Genomic DNA, 18,815 nt, shown 5'->3' with positions numbered 1-18,815 from the left:
TTCCGTGAGAGAGTCCCACCCTATACTTTGGGGGAAGGAATGCTGATGTCATGAAGCTTCCATAAAAACCGAAGGGGAAAGGGATCAGGGAGCTTCCTGATAGCTGAACATGTGAAGGTTCCTGGAGGGTGGCACACCCAGGGAGGGCGTGGGAGCTACACGCTACTTCCCCCATACCTTGCCCTGCACGTCTCTTCATCTGTACCCTTTGTAATATCCTTTATGATAAACCAGCAATCATAAGTTTCTCCCTGAGTCCTGTGAGCCTCTCCAGCAAATTAATCACACCCAAAGAGGAACTCATCAGTCAGAAGTTCAGGAGGCCAGGACTTGTGACTGTCGGGGAGCGAGGGGGGCAGTCATGGGGACTGAGCCCTCAACCTGTGGGATCTGACACTATCTCTGAGTAGAGAGTGTCAGAACTGAATTAGAGGACACTCAACTGGTGCCTGCTGCTTGCTGTATAGGGAAAAACCCCACACATTTGGTCACAGAAGCCTTCTTCTGTGTTGATGATTGTTGTAGTGTGAGAGTACAGGAAAAACACAGTTAGAGAGTTTCCCCTACACACCACCACAAACACGTCATTCTCCACTCTTTGTCCTCTACTCCTCCTTTCCCTTTCTAAACACTGGTCCTGGCTTCCTTCCTGCCCCTCCTTTTACACCAAGAATCCGAAACTCAAATGCCTAGTCACCAATTCAATCATCAAGAAGACCCCAAATAAGTGGCTAAATTGAACTGATAAATGTATTTCACAATTAGGGCACTTGTTTCTGAATTAAAACTATAAAACATACCTCTTTATTATTTATAACTATATAGAACATCAGGCTAGATGCTAGGTTGCATAATCACAAACAGGAATTCAAATGCAGGTCATTCGTGTGTGTGTGTGTGTGTGTGTGTGTGTGTTTTAAACATTAAACTTACTTTTTGATGATCTAAGAAGTTTTATCTGATAATGAGATTCATTTCTTTGCAGTACTTCTCACCTGTGGCAGACCTGCCACCTCTAATTTGCTTTAAAAGGAATTCTAATCACCCAATCAATCATGTTCTTGACCTTCAGCCTTCACAGCCACTTCACTGTGGTCAAAATTGACTCTAAAAATTCCTGTTGTAACAGTTCTGTTGTCCTCAAGTTCCAAAATGCCAGTGACAGGGATATAATTTGAACAAACTTTCTGATCGATGAACAACAACAACAACAAAAAAATGGTACATGGAGTTTCTAATTTGTTTTCTAACAAGATTCTTTAAATAAAAGTGAGTACCTATGATATTATTAAGTAATAACCTTTCTCCCGTTGGGGTTTAGAGATTTATAAATCATCCAAGTTTCCTGTAGTGAATCTAGTCTCTTCACCACAAAAATCTCATGGCCCAGTTGTGGCTTTAAATGCCATCTTTTATAATGTAGATATACAGAATGGTCAAGTAATAATCATTCCGTCCCCACCTCCTCCCCTCCCAGCATACATGCAACCTTAATTGCATTAGCATCCATCTTTCCTGCTCCCATCCTATGTGGATGCGAGCAGAAGCTTTCTGGCCTAGGCCAAAGCCTCATGGCTCATTCACTTCAGCACATAATTTCTCCTACTGAAACAAAAAGCACCCCTTCTCTTGACGATCCTCTCTTGATAGCTCAACCCCCTCTCTCACGGCCTTGTGTCTTTCTTTCCCAAGAAGGCACTGAGACATAAACACTAAACACTTCTTGTTTGCAATTCACCTCTCAACCCAGTGAATTCTGGGTTCTCTCTACCACTGCACTGGAGCTATTTCCAACAGTGTCACCAATGCCCTCCTATCTACTCAATCCAGCGGCCACTTGTCAGTGCTTTTCTTACTTGAATTCTGTGCAGCATTGGCCGCCATCGGTTGCACATTGGTTGTACCCTCTTCAGAACTGCGCCTTCCGTCAGTTTTTGTGGCCTCTCTTCTGGCCTCCTCACCTCCCTGAACACTCCCACTCATCTTCTTTAAGGATCTTCCATCATCCCTATCCCTCAATACAGAGTTCCATCTTTGGTCCTCTTCTCCCTCTACTACATACCCTTTCTTGGTCTCATCTACCTACAAATATAATAGGCTTGAATTACCAATTATACACCAAGGTCTCTTAAATATTTGTATTTCCAACACCAGTCTCCCTTAAAAGCTCCAGGCTACACGTGCACCTGTCTATGCGGGACTTCTCCATTTGGGTGCCCCTCAGGTACCTCAAACTCAACACAACCAAACCTAATACCACCTTGTGCATTTACTACCTGGGTGAATACTACCAACCACCACCCGAGTACCCAATCCAGAAAACTGGGAGACATCCTTTAGTGTCCTTCTCTTCAATTCCTCATGTCCAATCAGGGACCACGCCTTATTACTTCCAAATCCCAAGTCACTCTGGCATTTGTCCATCTCTCCATTTTGTCTATTGCTGGCAGTTCAAGACTTCATCATCTCTCACTGAGATTACCAGAAGTATAACACAAACGTAGTTCTCTGCCACCAATTCACACACGTGCCTCTGGCCTGCTCTCCAGGCTGCTGTCAAAATGATCGAAAACACAAGTCTTAAAAGGTCACTTTTCTGCTTAAGACTCTTCAGAAAAATCTAAAGTCTTTTGCCTTCATAATTTATTTCCTGAATACCTGACCAATCTCATGTCTTGTCATCAACTACCTCCCTGGAAACATCAACCATACAGACACATGTGTCATACAAACATAGTTCCCTCAGCCAAGGAAAGGTCTCCCAGCCCCTTCACCTGCTTACCTCCTGTTCATTCTGACAACTCTCCTGAGAAAACCTTCTCTGACTCAATCTGTCCGGGTCTTCCTTTCTGACCTCACAGCACATATCTGTCTACCTATCTATAATATGATCACCCATATTATAGATTTTTATTGTAATTGTTCACTTATTAGTCTCCCCTACAGACTATGCACTCTTTGGAGGAAGAAAATAGTATATCTCACTAGACTTTGTATATGCAACAATTAGCACATCTTTGTAAAATTAACAAATGAATACTCACAAAGAAATCTGATTCTTCATCAAAACTATTCAATATTTAATTCTTTTTTTTTTTTTTTAAGAGATGGGGTCTTGTTGTTGTCCATACTGGTGTGCAGTGGCTCAATCACAGCTCACTTTAGCCTCAAACTCCTGGGTTCCCGTCTTAGCCTCCCTAGTAGCCGAGACCATAGTCATATGCCACCACTCAGGTATTCAATATTTAATTCTTTTTTTTTTTTTTTTTTTTTTTAGACGGAGTCTCGCTGTGTCTCCCAGGCTGGAGTGCAGTGGCGTGATCTCCGCTCACTGCAAGCTCCACCTCCCGGGTTCACGCCATTCTCCCGCCTCAGCCTCCCAAGTAGCTGGGACTACAGGCGCCCGCCACCGTGCCCGGCTAATTTTTTGTATTTTTAGTAGAGACGGGGTTTCACCATGTTAGCCAGGATAGTCTCGATCTCCTGACCTCGTGATCCACCCGCCTCGGCCTCCCAAAGTGCTGGGATTACAGGCTTGAGCCACCGCGCCCAGCCTCAATATTTAATTCTAAGGGTAAAAAGTATTGATAAAATCTCTCACTAATTATCAGTACCAGAAAGACTAAATAATTATTTTTCATAAGAAAGATCTCAGACTTCATTTTCTTAAAAATTATAAAAATCAAAGAGGATTCTTTTCCCCAAATTGGATAGTTTAGGAAGTTGGGATCACCATTGGCCGCTAAAGCCTCTTCACCCACCTCCCGCCAAACCCTCCAGGACCTCACCTTCAGAGAAACGTTTTAAGCAGCACTGGATTTTGGAAAAAAGATTAGAAGGTGTTCAACTTATTCAAAATCAGCATCCTACTAAAATCCCAATGATAAATGAAAGGATCGAGGCTAAGCACCAGCTTCTTGTGGTTAGATCTGGTATTATGTCATGTCAACAAGACTGAATTAATCAGAATGACTAGGTACTTATTAGGTAAATGCTAACAAAGCCTGTTCTTCGTGGTAAATGCACATTGCACCATAAAGTTTCTACAACTATTTCTGAAGTGTATGAAAGTAATAAAAATACAGGTAGACTCTTATATACACTACATGCTTCAAGAAGACATTTGGAAAGAAATTTTCCTTGTAAGATTAGCACAGGCTAGGCATGGTGGCTCACACCTGTAATCCCAGCACTCTGGGAGGCTGAGGTGGGAGGATCACTTGAGCCCAGGAGTTCTAGACCAGACAGGGCAACATAGTGAAACCCTGTCTCTACAAAAGAGTTTCAAAGTAACTGGGCATGGTGGTGTGTGCCTGTGATCCCAGTTACTCGAGAAGCCGAGGTGGGAGGTAGGAGGCTGGCAGGAGGTGGAGGCTACAGTGAACCATGACTGTGTCACTGTACTCCAGCCTACAGGGCAGAGTGAGAAACCATCGCAAAACAAACAAACCAAAGATTAACACAGTGCTGCCATTCTAGAATTATCTAAAACCACCCCCAGGGGGATAAAATGGAAATACTACCAACTAATGTTGAGCTCATCAACCAATCACAAGTCATCAAAATAGGAATATGTCAACCTAGAATTTTTATCCTTCAAGTAGAAAAACTGAGCTACTTTCCATATGAAGCATATTCTGCTTTAAAAACTCCTATATTATTTAATATAGGCTGTCTTGTTTTCTAACTTCGAAAATTTAGAAATAAACATATTGTGCATTTTAAGTTGTCAATTTAAAACAGATACCCAAATTGCTTTGATCTTTTCTCCCATGGAGTTTGCAATCTCAGAGGTAACTTAAATGCAATCTGTGAGATATCATGGTTTCCATCCACAGAACCTGCCAACTTTGTACAGAAAGTGAACTACCCACCTAGAGAAACCTCTGTATCAGGAAGCTTGAGTTGTCAGCCGTTACTGTTTCCCTCACACACAGAGTCGGTACAAAACAGATAAATGGGGTAAAATGTCATTGACTTAAGACTTCTGTTGAAGGTTCTGGATATCAAAATATACCAAAAGTCAACTTTCCGGTAGTTTCAGGAAATGTAATACACAGTAAGCTATTTCTTATTTCTGTCCAAAACTATTTTACACTTTAAAGCACCATTATTTAATATCGATCTTGAAAATTTTACACTCTCTAACTAGCTTTCAAAAAGAACCATGAACACAAAAGAGTGGCATTCCTTCTGTTTTGGATTTTCTCTGGTACAAGAATTCAAACTGAGGCAGGAGAATAGGGTTTGGAGGCGAGGAACCTAAGGCCAATTCACACTGACTTCCTACAACTAAATCAAAAGGAAAACCCCAACTTTCCATGCCCAAGTAACAAAAGAACCAGAGCCTACTTCTCCCCACTCTTCTCCATGTGGCAGATGAAAAATTGAAAGTACCTCTGATTGGTCCCCTCCTGCAACCAATCAGACTAGTCACAGGCCAAGTCTTCATTTGCACTGGAGTATAACCTTGTAACTTCACTCCAGCCTCTGATTAGTTCCCTCCTGCAACCAATCACACTGGTCACAGGCCAAGTTTTCATCTGCATAGGAGTGTAACTTTGTAACTTCACTTCAGCCTCTCATTGGTCCCTTTCCGCAACCAATCAGACTGGTCGTGGACCACTACTTCATTTACGCAGAGCGTACACCAAGTAACCAATGTGAACCCTCTAGAGGGTATTTAAACCCCAGAAAATTCTGTAACTGGGCTCTTGAGCCACCTGCTCGTGCCCCTTCCCATTCTGGGGAGTGTACTTTCAAAATCTGTGGTTTTCTTTCATTGCTTTGTTTGTGCTTTTTGTCCAATTCTTTGTTCAAAATGCCAAGAACCTGGACACCTTCCTCCAGTAACAAAACAACCTTGACTTCACAATAAGTTATCAAACAAAGGTGCTCCAGAAAGAAGCGATGACCCCAAGAGTTCTGATAGTGATTCCCTCTTGGAAGGCAGGAGGGATTGGTGTTTGGGAGAAGCTCAGTGGTGTATGTAATGTTCTTTTTTGACTAGGATGGTCAGGGTATTTGCTTTGTTATAATTCAATGAGGTTAAAAAACAAGAAGAAGAAGAAGTCACTTCAAGCTATTGACTAGAAACATCAAAAGAAGCAGACAGCAAGATCTCAGGGCAGATGGTTGGACAAAACATGAAAGATGATCACTGGACTCGGCACAGTAGGAAAGCAAGACCCAGAGGAGAAGATCTTTGTCACCCAGTCCCGGCTGTGACGCTGCCAATGAGCAACATGGGAACAAACATGTTGGATGCAGCGACACTCCCTTGATAAATACGAGGAGAGCTCGGGGAACAAGGCAGGTGGGAGGAAGATGACCAAAGGGAGAGGAAAAGAGAAAATATTGCAGGAGAACATGACAGATACCTGCACTACCTTAATAATAATCAGAGGCTTCTGTGACTGTTTTCCTCATCCCCAGCCTCTGTCTTCAGTAGAGTGAACAGCTTTAAATTTCCCAAGTGTGGCCACAAAGATGAATCATCTCTTGAAAAAAACAACTGGAGCCACATGGGGCTGGAGCAACTTGAAGAGCTCTGCATCTTAAGGAATTCCCCGTATGTACTAAAGTGTTTTTCTGGAAGAGGCTGACATCCAACCATTCAAATAAACAGAGCTATTTCTGACACAGAATTTGTGGCATTCTACAAGGTCCTCCAAGGGAGTAGCATCGACAGAAAGTAGGCCAACTCTCTAAGACTTTCTGTGGGACGGGAAAGGGCTATGAGGTGGGAGAAAGCACGAAGGAACAGCAGCCCGAACGTCCCCTCGTGGGGCTCGCACCAGGCCAGGGGCAGGCTAACTTGAGGGACACAGGAGAGCAGGAGGAAATAGGCAACGGAAAAATGGCCACTCTCAATGCCAAAAAGAGAATCAGGATAGAAAAAGGAAACAGTGCAGCCAGGAAGGAACGGGCCATGGGATGGGCTGAGAACACCTCCGTGAGAAGTTCTGAGCACTAGAACAGGATGATAACAAGGACCACTCCACCATTTCTCTTCTCCCTTCCCCACTAGCACCACTGCCACCTCTGACACAAGGTCCACAGCAAATGTCTGCAGCCCAGTTCCCCACAAACAGAGCTGAGAAGCCAAGTCAGGCAAAGGAATGCCTCGGGCTCAACATGCAAAATCAAATCTGAACACTGTATCACACCTGGAAAATTTGCTTTGCTTTGGAAAGAATCAACACCAAAACCAAATTGAGCTTCTCTGGCTCTTTACCTAAAAAGCTAACCAGGCTAACAGTAAAGCTGGAGCTAACAGGCAGCCCTCAACAGAGTCAAGCCACAGGGCAATGGCCATGCTCTGTGCTCCACAGGTGGCCAGGCCTGGGACCACAAGTGCAGCCAGTGTTCCCGTGTTAGGTCTGATGAGGTCAGGCTTTCTGCACTCTGGGTTCGGAGGGGAACAGGCCCCAGGAGGAGTTTATCACTCTCGGAAAGATTCTGTAGTGGCACCAAAATTAACGTGGAAATTATTTAACCTATAGAAACTATTCTCTCTCACACACATACACACAGGCCAACATATGTGTTACATACATAAAAATAAACTATATAGTATGTATGTTCTACATTATATACATAATTATATGATATTAATGTATTTGGTACCCATATCATACATGTACTTTATAAATCGCATTATATATAATTATGTATATAATACACACACATACACATCTACGTAATTTAGTTCTACATACAGAGTGATAGAGCATGGGTAGGAAAAAGCACTTTATATGCTGAATAGAAGTACAAATTGGCCAGGCACAGTGGCTCACACCTATAATTCTAGCAGTTTGGGAGACCGAGGCAGGCAAAGCACTTCATCCCAGGAGTTACCAGTCTGGGCAACATGGAGAAAACCCCTCTCTACAAATAACACAAAAATTACCCAGGTATGGTGACATACAACTGTAGTCCCAGCTACTTGGGAGGCTGAGGCAGGAGGATCACTTGAGCCCGGAAGGTCAAGGCTGCAGTGAGCCAAGATCGCACCCCTGCACTCCAGCCTGGTGACAAAGTGAGACTCTGTCTCCAAAAACAGTATAAACTTAGTGCCCTTAGGAAAAGCACCATAAGATACTATAAGGAAACATGGACAGTCAGATTATAATTCTATCTAGGAAAAAGGGGTCCGTGTTGACCCCACTGACAACAATCAATCCAGTGTTCAACGTAAAGTGTACTAAATGCAGGCCTATGAATTAAAGTGTTTGGAAATCAGTATTTAGATGAGCAAAAAAGGTCACCTTTATCCTGGAGAAAGAGACATAAGAAGGGCACAGCTATCATATTTGAAATGTTATGATGCAAACGGAGGAAGAAATGTGTTCTGGGCAGGTGTATGAGACTGTGGGTGGGAAGGAGAGAGCAAAGTGGAAGAACCATATTCTCCACAGGTACGAACTTTCTTAACACCTGGGGCAAACAACTGGAGAGAAGCAGCCCCGTGCAAAGCAGCAGCACCACCCAAGACTGAGGAATTCCAGGGAATGCCACGAGGCCTCTCAGGACTGCCGAGGGTGACTGCTAGCTGGGCTTCATGGCCCCTTACCACCCACAGAGATAACATCGCTGAGACAGACACTGAAACTTGACCTAAATGGTTTGATTGACATTTCAAGACATATGAACTCCTTCTCTACCTGCCCTAAAGCTGCTGATATGGAACTGCTAATGGAGAGACTGAAAAAGCAGTCTTCCCTGAAGACAGAATGCACCTGCTGACGCAGCCTTACATTCCAGGAATAACTGTCAGTGCCCACCACGTGCAAAGATGAACCCCCCATGGTCCTCCGCATTCTCCTACACACTTTAGGACTCTCTCAAAAGCAGCTGAGAACAGCATTTTGCTCACAAAGGTATAATACACGTTAAGAAAAATGTTCAGAGGACTTAAAATGCCTATTCTCCTCAAGAACCAAACCCCACTCTTCTTCTCAGCACAGGCCTCATCCTCCAGCCGCTGGTGTTCCCCCATGAGTATCTCTGGATCCCACCTTCCTCCCCTTCTCCCTGTGGACTCCTCCTCCGGCTTCTACTCCCCTCAGTCGCCTCCTGGACACTGCTCCCTTGGCCTCTTCAGTCCCTGCATCTGATGCTTCTCACCCTGACTGCTTCTGCACCTCAGACAGATAAGGCTCCTGTCAGCCTCTCCCTCTCCAACCTGTGGCCTTTTCTTTCTCGCTTCAAGTCTCTTGAAATCTGTATTTGTTGCCTGCCCCCTTTGCTGTTACTTTTTCTCCTTGCTACCTGGCTTCTCAGAGCCAGGCACATGGCAGGCACTCCACACATGCTGGAGCCAGGATCCTTAACAGAACATTAGAGGTTGAGTGAGAAGCTGACTCGGGGTGGGGGTGACAACTGAGTTTGTTTCAGACACGTTGAGTCCCAGGCTATGGCAGGCCATGCAGATGACCACGTTAAGCAATGTTTCAGACAGGCCCACGCCAGTGATCATGGGAGTCCAAAGGCCACGGAGGGAGCCTCTGGGCAGAAGACAGAAGCGCTGCGAGGAGGAAGACCCACCAAGGACCACAGAGCTCAGCTCTTCACGTCACAGAAGAGGAGGGAGAACGTTTCAAGAAGGTGAAATGAGAACACTAGTCAGGGTGCGAAAAGCCACAGATGAGTGGAAGGGGTTGGAAGACAGTAAACAAGGTGAGGGAGTGTTAATGTAATCACCAGGAGGCGACTGGTGATCCTTGAAAAGTAGTTCCAGTGATAAATAAGACATAAAACATAAGCACTGTTTATGCTCTAAATGCAGAAATCCCAAATAACATATTAGCAACCAGAACCCAGAAGCCACGGAGGGAGCGCCGGACCCCAGCCAGAGCAGGTGGCGGACAGCAGGCACACATGCCGCCATTCAAAATAGGAAATCTATTTCTCTACTTTGTCCTATGATCAAGAGAAACAACATACCATCAACTCCCCAGACATTTGACCAAAGTTAAAATTCCCTCTTAAGACAAATAAACTTTTAATAAAATAGAAGACTGTTGCCTCAATATATCCACCAAAACTCCAGAATAGTGATTTACTAGAAACCACCACCAGCATTCCATAAAAGTCCAACCTCTGAATAGCAAAATGAGAATGAGCTAATGACAGAAAGTTCCCCTGAAATGAATTACAAATGCCTCTGAAAGCTCTAACAAGGTGCTCAATAGCATTCATGAGAGAAATGCAAATGGAAATGACAATTAGATAGCATTTTCAATGTGCAGTTTGGGAAAGGTCAAATTGTTTGATAACACGATCAGTAAGGGTCTGAGAAAGAGGCATTGCTGGTAAAAACCTTTGTAGAAGATAATTTGACAATATCTATCATTTTAAATGCATATATCCTTTTATGCATTTAAAGTTTAAAGTAGTAATTTAAACCTACATATACACCTGTTTGTATGTGTGCAAAATGGTGCCTGAATGAGAGTATTATATTCACTAAACAATTTGTAAAAGCCAACGACAGGAAACAAATTTTTATTGATTGGGGACTGGCTAAGTAAATTAAGAATAAGGCACCTCTACATGTATTGACATAGGGTATCTGTGGGATATACTGTTAAAGGATAAAAGCAAGATACCTATTAGTGTGAATGGTACCTGACACCTTTTAGAAATGCAATATAAATGCAGTTTATGCATATACATACATATATAAGAAAATGTCTAAGACCAGGTAAGAGCTGAAGGACAGAGACAGGAGAGAAGCTGATTTTTCATCCTGTATACATTTATGCCTTTTGATTGTTTTGTTTTTTTTTTTCAGAGTCTTGCTCTGTCATCCAGGCTGGAGTGTAGTGGCGCGATCTCAGCTTACTGCAGCCTCCACCTCCCAGGTTCAAGAGATTTTCCTGACTCAGCCTCCCAAGTAACCAGGACTACAGGTGCCCACCATGACTCCTGGCTAACTTTTTTTTTTTTTTTTTTTTTGAGGCAGAGTTTCACTCTTGTTGCCCAGGCTGGAGTGCAATGGCATGATCTCAGCTCACTGCAACATCCGCCTCCCAGATTCAAGCAATTCTCCTATCTCAGCCTCCTGAGTAGCTGGGATTACAGGGGCATGCCAACATGTCCAGCTAATTTTTGTATTTTTAGTAGAGATAGGATTTCTTCATACTGGTCAGGTTGGTCTCGAACTCCTGACCTCAGGTGATCTGCCTGCCTTGGCCTCCCAAAATGCTGGGAACACAGGCATGAGCCACCACATCCAGCATTTTTTTTTTTAACTTTTAGTCAAGACAGGGTTTCACCGTGTCAGCTAGGCTAGTCTTGAACTCCTGACCTCAAATGGTCCACCCACCTTGGCCTCCCAAACTGCTGGGATTACAGGTGTGAGCCACCGTGCCTGGCCCTTGAATGTTATACTATATGCATTGCAAGCTAGTGGCTTTATGGCCACTCTCTCCTTTATCCCTGCTGTTCAGCTGGCCTCAGTTTTGACAATATATCTGCCATTTGGCCCTCCCACACCTCCCACCCTCACCACAATGGACATAACGTAGAGACCCTCAGCGTCTTCCTCCTGGAGAATTACAACAGGCTTTAACCACTTTCCCTTTTAAATAACTTACCTTCTCTGACTGACGTTAGGCACCATTCCTGGACCGACCTTTCTAAAGCACCAGTTTATTAACTTTCACAAAATCAGGGTTCCACTTGGTCTATCAAAGTGCTCCACACGGGCCCAAGCCCCTTTCTCTTCCAGGGACTACATCGCACACTCCAGCTGATCAAAACTTGAACAGCTGCTCCTTTCTTCCCTACCACTAACCCTCAACTCCGGTGGCCTCCTTTATCAGAAATGCCCACGTCATGTTTGTCTCCCTTCCCCATGTGCACCAGCTAAAATGGCTCATGGCCTTCAGCACCTACTGAAACCACCAGCAACCTCAGGCGCTTCCCCTGGTGTCCACCTGGGATATGAATGCTCCCTCCCCTAAGCGCCATGGATTGTGTTTTTCCTTTGCAGCCCCTGCAATAGGCTGCCTCTCATGCCTGCTTGCTGCTGCTTCCTTCTAAGCAGCCATGGCAATGGTAGGCCTCTCCCTGCAGCAGCTGCATGCCCTGCTCTGTTCCTCAGTGATATTACCCTAGCAATACAGAGCAAGTCCTCTGGTAAGGTAACACTTTCCTTGAAATTCCAAAAATTCCTATTGCTCATTAAATGACTAAAAAGTCATCTGAATCCCTGTGTTTAAATGTACTTATTTTGTATGGTTGCACAGCATTCACAATGACATTATACTGAAAGCTAGTAAGTATTAAAAATATTACATAACAGTTACTGACTTTTTTTGCCTTCTCAGTGGAGACTGGTAAAAAGTTTGGAATATCAAGCACATACCCAAGACAGTCCATTTTACCACCTGTCAGTTAAAAGTCATTTTCTAGAATTATTGTTTTCTTAAATGAGAGAAATGATCTGACTTAGGGTGAACACGTAAGGTTAGTGATGGCTAGGGGCACTGACTAAATTGAATGGTTTCAGGTCCTTAAGAAGTGTCTACCATTTCCCAATCCAAGGCAATTATGCATTTAGTTAGGTTACAGTCATGTTAAAGGAGGTGATCGCTGAAGACACACAGAGAGATATCATCATTATATATTGGTTTGGACAATCACTGTGGACAACAATTTTATTTATTTTTTGAGACGGAGTCCCGCTCTGTCACGCAGGCTGGAGTGCACCGGCGCATCTCAGCTCACTGCAAGCTCTGCCTCCCAGGTTCACGCCATTCTCCTGCCACAGCCTCCCGAGTAGCTGGGACTACAGGTGCCTGCCACCACGCCCGGCTGATTTTTTTTTTTTTTTTGTATTTTTTTGTTTTGTTTTGTTTTGTTTTGTTTTTAGTAGAGACGGGGTTTCACCGTGTTAGCCAGGATGGTCTCGATCTCCTGACCTCGTGATCCACCCGCCTCAGCCTCCCAAAGTGCTGGGATTACAGGCGTGAGCCACCACTCCCGGCCGAGGACAACAATTTTAAAATATCATCAAATTCACAGAATAGTGGTTACCAGGGGCAGGGGAGTGGGAGAATGGGGAGTTGCTGTTTAAGGAGTACAGAGTTTCAGCATGGGATGATGAAGTCCTGAAAAATGGATGGTGGTGGTGTTTTACTCAACCATGTGAATATACTTAATGCCACTGAACTGTATACTTAAAAATGGCTAAAATGGTAAATTTCATGTTATATATATTTTACCACAATTTTAAAAATCCATCATGAAACATGACTTTTAAGCATTTTTTTGACACAGTAAAAACAAAACAACTACAGGTTCTTTTCATTTCTAATTTAAAGACTGGAATAAGACAAAATAAGTGAAAGAGCAGCAGTTTATTTTAAACCTGATGCCTCTAATACATTAATTATTACAGTTTATTCTATTAAATCTTTTTAAGTGTTACCTTCACTTATAAAGTATTAATATATTATTAAAGTTTAATCTGCTAATTCTTCTTTTCTAAATCCCATGCTTTGTTTAAGAAGCTTTTAGACTGCAGGACCAATCCATGCTATGAAGTCATAACGGCAACAGTTGCATAAATACTTGCTGACAATGGTTAGCCCTACAAAGGAAACTGTGGAAGGCTCAAGTACAAAGTAAACCCAATCTTTACTCCCCAAAGTGTCATCCCTCAAACTAAAGTCCAGGATAGCTCCAGCTAATCTGACAAAATACAATTAAAATAATATAAATCAAAAATGAAAAATGGAAGGAAAATGCAATGACAATCGTAAGTCATAAAATGTCACTAAAAACATAAGATCTTCTACTCCTACATACTTCTTAACTAAACCTTAAAATATACCTACAATATATTGAAAAATGAATTACACATAGTGTATAATTTACTGTAAACCTAGGTACTTTCTGAAGCTGTGAAGGCCTAACAATTCAAGTAGGAATCATTAGAAACCTAAAAATAGGAATGGAGACCTTTTTTTTAATTTAAAAAAAAAAAAAGATGGTTTGGGAAGGCCTGTCTGAGGAAGTAAACTTTAAATCAAGATTAAAAAGATAAGCCATTCAAAAAGACAGTTTCCAGATAAAGAAATTGATATATCAAGGTACTCAGATGGGAAAGGCTTAGCATGTTCTAGAAAACGATTTTAGCTTATTCTACAGAGCTGTCTCATTAAACTTGAAACACCAAGCAAAGCATTTAACTGACACCCAAATCTATTCCAATGGGGAAGTTAGACAACAGTTCATATATTATCCAAGGCAGTTCTCCTTCTCCCTCTAAATCACCTGCCTGTCATTTAATCTCTTGAAGCACCAATTTCTGAGTGGGCAGGTACAGAAAGAGCAATTAATTTTGCTACTTCTTAGAAGAGAATAGGTGTAAGTGAGTTTCTGAATTACTGTGAATTTTAACTAGTTGTGTTCTTCCATGCCACTATTCATATGAGTAATTAAGATATTTTCATCATAGGTTCAACAGTTTCCATTTAATGGCACATTATCATTATTTATGCCAAGAGCAAAAAATGCACATAGACTTCAAGCAGCAGTATCCAGGAAATGTAGCTGGCAGACATGCAGCCACAGCACTGTCACTGCTCCACAGACAGCTCATAGATAGCAAACCAAAAACACCCCTAGCCTTCAAAAGACAGGACTAAGGGGAAACTAGGTGTTTTCAGTGCCTTTGCCCAGTGTAATAGTTAGTCTTATGTCAACGTAACTGGGCCTTAGGGTGCCCAGATATTTGGTTAAACATTATCTGGTGTGTCTATGAGCATGTTTCTGGATGAGATTAACACTTGAATCAGCAGACTTAAGTATAACGGATTGCCCTCTCCAATGTGGTAGTCCTCATCCACCATTCACTGAGGTCCTAAGTAGAAAAAAGGCTGAGTAAGAAAGAATTCTCTCTCTGCCTGTCTTTCAACCTGGGACACTGGCCTTCTCCTGCCTTTGAACTTGGACCTGGACTAGAACTTACACCATCCACTCTCCTGGTTCTCAGGCCTTCAGTCCTGAGCTGAAACTTATGCCATGTGCTCTCCTGGGTCTCCAGGTTGCCAACTACAGATCTCGTCTTCCTTATTTTATATAGATTAGATAGATAGATAGAGAAAGAGAGAGAGATACATATACATACACACACACACATATATAGTATATATATATACACACACATATTTATATTTTTTATTTCTCTATATTTATTTATAGAGAGAAATATAACCAAACGAATACACTCAGCAACTCACTGAACTCCATTTACATACGCTTTTCATTCTATTATCTTTCAATCTTCTCACTGCATTTTCAACTCAATATTGTTTTCTTTTGTTTTTTTTTTTTTTTTTTGAGATGGAGTCTTGCTCTGTTGCTCAGGCTGGAGTGCAGTGGTACAATCTCAGCTCACTGCAACCTCCGCCTCCCAGGTTCAAGTGATTCTCCTGCCTCAGCCTCCCGAGTAGCTGGGACTACAGGCACGTGCCACCGCGCCTGGCTAATTTTTTGTATTTTTAGTAGAGATGGGGTTTCACCATCTTAGCCAGGATGGTCTCGATCTCCTGACCTCGTGATGCACCCACCTCGGCCTCCCAAAGTGCTGGGATTACAGGCATGAGCCACCGCGCCCGGCCTCAAGATTTTCTAATCTCACAGCCCTGGCTGTGTTCATCACAGCACACCATCCTTAGTTCAAGTTCCTTTCAAAGACCTATGCAAAGCATCTGCAGGACACACAGGACACATCGCCAAGACCTCCAAACCGTGTGGACAGGAGGGCCACAAGCAAGCGCTGAAGCCACCTGTCTTCTTGTGCACTCAAGGCCTCCTGAGGATGACTGGAAGACTCTACCCTCCTCTCTACTTAGTGGGAGCCAAACCATCCAGGCATTTCCTTTCCCGCTGCATTTCTTTCAGAGAGAGAAAACAGAGCCTCTTTTGCTGGGAAGAGCGAAAGTGTATCATACTGGGTGGGGAAGGGGAAGCCTGCGTCTCAAACCAAATTAATTCAGAGTCAAATATGGAAATCATGCTACTCATGACAGGTTTTGATGGGTTTTTTTTAGTCTAGTAAAGAAAAGACCATTGCTAACCAAACAGGGAAACCCAGTGAGGTTGAATAGTTATGGAGGAGAATGTTAAGGAATGTATTTTAAATCCACACAGGCTATAACATACATCAAGTATTTCAGTAATAAAAATAAGGCTTCTTTCAAATAAAGTATGCCATTAACATTGTTATTTTTAGTAAAAAAAAAAAAAAAAAAACTTTGTGTAAAAAATCCCTTCATTGTACCACATTTTGAAGAAACCATAATCTTTTGCTATTAAAACACCGTGCAAGTTAAAAAACAACCAACCAAAAACCAGTGTTCCTATCAGACCCCAGCACTCATGGCAACAATACCAAGCTCTGCCTACACACCCTCCTTATTTCAGAAAACCAAAGCACACTAATGAGAATATGTTCTTAATCTTTACAATGTCCCTAGGGGTAAAAAGAGAATAGGTTATTTCAGTTCTGCTTTAGATTGAAGAAAGCCAAGGAGGAAAAGGTCATTTACTCACAGACCATACAAGCTAGGGTACAGCCAGAGCCAAACTCTCATCTTTCAGGGCTCTGTTCAGTCCTTCCCCATTTCAGGATCACACTGTAATAACTGAAAACATCAACAGTCAACTGCTTTGAGACTATAATTTAGATTAATTACAGAGGAAGTATACTTTAAGGAGAAAATATTGAAAAGATTAAGGTTTTAGTCCAAATGGAGCAGAATATAAGACATCAAACTCCTAAGTATCCATTCCGCTAACACTTCCCTCATTTATGAAGTCAGGATATCCAAAATGGACTGGGTACAGTGATATTCCTTAAAATGAGGGGTCAGGGGGCAGTGAAAATGGACAACATGGTATTAGGATTTTATTGCAAAAAAATTTTGAATAATGCTGAGCAAGGAAAAAAAGCCAATGTTCTTACATATTATAAATTATGATATATAAAGATTAAATAACAAACCGAAAGTCCTCAAAATATCTTTCAAATCTTAAATATATTCACTCTAAATCTGGTATTGCTGATAATATGCTATAACATAGAAGTAGATTTTAGTTTTGAAATTGCCAGCACCCTTTATGCCCTACAGAGATTATATATCATCTCTTTACAAACAAATGTATAAAGTATTCAGAAGGTGGCATTCCTTAACTTTACCAAGCTTTACTGCATTTTCTTTGCAGCTGAACTTGTACTTTTCTGGTAAACAAAAAAATGTGTATTATTGGAACTATTAAAAAAAAGTATCTGCCACCACCCATTTGTAATTGCTATCCATTTTCTTTTCCTCAAAAATGTAACTGAAAAATACAGTCATTCTAAAACCTCTTGGGTCAATTTAATTTGTTTAAAAAACCAACCATTTTGCCATTCTAAGCTGCTACTTTATTTTGCCATTCTAAGCTGCTACTTTATTTAATGTTTTGGTTTCTTTTAAGTCTTTCAAAAAGTCAGACATCTACATGTGACAAGCCACAATTGATCTGAAAAAATAAAATAAAATACTGCGAACAATCCTGCTGACAAATGAAAAAGCTTTGAGTGACATGACACTGCACTCGCTATCTGTGACACTATCTGTGCCTTCACCCAGCTGCTGCTTCAGTCACCATTTGATCAATGAATGACAGAAAGGTGAAGTTAATTACAGAGCAGCTTCTATTTGAATCAGGCTTAAACACCACAGAGAAGAAAAATTATTTCTCCTTACACCACAATGTACTGAGGCTGGCTCAGGAGATCTGGATTTAGTTGGATATAGTTGGATTTCACTTCAAGGTATAACAATAACATGTGTTTATTCCTCCTGTGCTGCCTGATTTATAGAGATGGGAAAGGACAGGCAGAGAGAAATCCTTGAGGGTCAGCCAAGTCCCTGGGAGTGTCTGGACAGCCCGACATGCCCTCCTCCTGGATGCCCAGCTACCTGGACGACCACTCCCATCACATCAAGCCATGCACTCTGCTCACCATTTCCTACAAAAAGGCTGGTTTGGTTTTTGTGTCGTTGTTTCAATAATTATGCACACGAGTCTGTGCTTATCTAGGGAGATAAAATCCGTTTCAGCTAGGAAGCAGCTTGAATTCTGTCATATTTTAAAACAAATGAAACTGATTTGAAAATATTTACTGTAGACTTGAGAGGTTCAGAGCTGTCACCTATTATGGAAACAAAGAAGAGTAAGAAATTTGCTTTCAAAGATTTAACAAGGCAGGACTTGCAAGACTCCGAAATTAGGTATGGGCAATTACTATCACTTCATAAGTCACATATTCTGGGGGTAACACTAAGGCCAGCGTTTCTCAGTCCTGACTGAACATTAGAATTTCCTGGGAAGCTATTTAAAAATATCTCTGTCAAGGTGCCACCTCCAGAAATTTGTATTTGATTTATTGGAGGATGGAGGAAACTGGATGCCCTGACAGCAGTTTTACAAGCTCCCAGGGATTCCAAGGTGCAGCCAGGACCAAGAACCACAGCCTGAACCAGCAGTTCACAAATTCCCGCCATCGCTATGGTCCAGGATTCCTCATGCTGGTTCTCAAACTGTCAAGCAGTGTTCATGTCGGTCTAGGATTTCATGAAATACCTAGCACACTACCCATCAATTTCTTCCTTTTTTTTTTGCTTTATGTTCAAAAGACTTTCTGTAACTTGAACTTCAACTAGTATATAAACATAACTTAGAAGGCTATAAGCACATTTAGATAATCACTTTTAAATTTATCTACATTTCCCGATATCACTTTTATC

At 42.1% G+C, this 18,815-nt stretch overlaps 1 protein-coding gene across 12 annotated transcripts in view; it reads right to left on the bottom strand.

Moving 5' to 3' along the window:
• Nucleotides 1-18,815, bottom strand: part of FARS2 (phenylalanyl-tRNA synthetase 2, mitochondrial) — a 514,316-nt gene that overhangs the window by 469,341 nt on the left and 26,160 nt on the right. The gene's annotated exons all lie outside the window — the stretch shown is intronic.

Source organism: Papio anubis, chromosome 6, assembly GCF_008728515.1.
Source record: "Papio anubis isolate 15944 chromosome 6, Panubis1.0, whole genome shotgun sequence".
In the NCBI taxonomy this organism is placed as follows: domain Eukaryota; kingdom Metazoa; phylum Chordata; class Mammalia; order Primates; family Cercopithecidae; genus Papio; species Papio anubis.
The sequence above is the reverse complement of the archived record's forward strand: the minus strand, read 5'-3'. Positions and strand labels throughout refer to the sequence as shown.